This window comes from Parus major, unplaced genomic scaffold, assembly GCF_001522545.3.
Source record: "Parus major isolate Abel unplaced genomic scaffold, Parus_major1.1 Scaffold273, whole genome shotgun sequence".
NCBI classification, from domain to species: Eukaryota; Metazoa; Chordata; class Aves; order Passeriformes; family Paridae; genus Parus; species Parus major.
The window spans coordinates 223,457-224,522 of record NW_015379267.1 but is presented as its reverse complement, the minus strand read 5'-3'; positions in this window follow the sequence as shown (position 1 = coordinate 224,522).

Sequence of the window (1,066 nt, the reverse complement as noted above, 5' to 3'; positions counted from 1 at the left end):
CCCAAAGCATCCCAAAACCATCCAGAGACACCCCAGAAAACATCCCAAAAACATCCCAAAAACAGCCCAAAACCGTGCCAGAAATATCCCAAAAAACATCCTAAAAACATCCTAAAAACATCCTAAAACCATCCCAGAACCATCCCAAAACCAGCCCAAAACCGTGCCAGAACATTCCAGAACACCCAGAACCATCCCAGGAACATCCCAGCCCCCATTCCCGGAGCTGGGCTCCCCTCCAGGGCTCTGGGATAAACACTCGGCTCCCGCGGGATCCTCCCGGTTTATTTTTGTGGGATTTTGTTGCGGATTCTGCTCTGGACGCTGATCCCGTTCCGAGTTCAATCCCGGGCTGGAATCCCAAAAATATCCCAGATTATTCCCCAGTCGCCCCTGGCTCCTGCCTGATTGCCAAAGCCTGATTTTGGATCCTTCCTGATCCCGATCCCGATTCTGATCTCGATCCCAATCCCGATCCCGATCCTGATCCCGATCCTGATCCCGATCCCAATCCCGATCCCGATCCTGATCCCGATCCTGATCTCGATCCTGATCCCGATCCCGATCCTGATCCCAATCCCAATCCCGATCCCAATCCAGATCCCAATCCATATCCTGATCCCGATCCTGATCCTGATCCCCATCCCAATCCCAATCCCCATCCTGATCCTGATCCCGATCCTGATCCCGATCCCGATCCCAATCCCAATCCCAATCCCGATCCCAATCCCAATCCCCATCCTGATCCCCATCCCGATCCTGATCCTGATCCCCATCCTGATCCCGATCCCGATCCAGATCCCGATCCCGATCCCGATCCTGATCCCGATCCCGATCCCAATCCATATCCTGATCCCAATCCTGATCCCGATCCCCATCCCAATCCCGATCCAGATCCCGATCCTCATCCCGATCCCCATCCCAATCCCGACCTCCCAGAGGCTCCGGAGCTCCCATCCTGTCCCAGATCCCAAAGGGAATCCGGGCACCTCTGGGTGTTATCCCTGGATGGACCCAAATCCCCCTTGGAGGGACCCAAATCCCCCTGGATGGACCCAAATCCCCC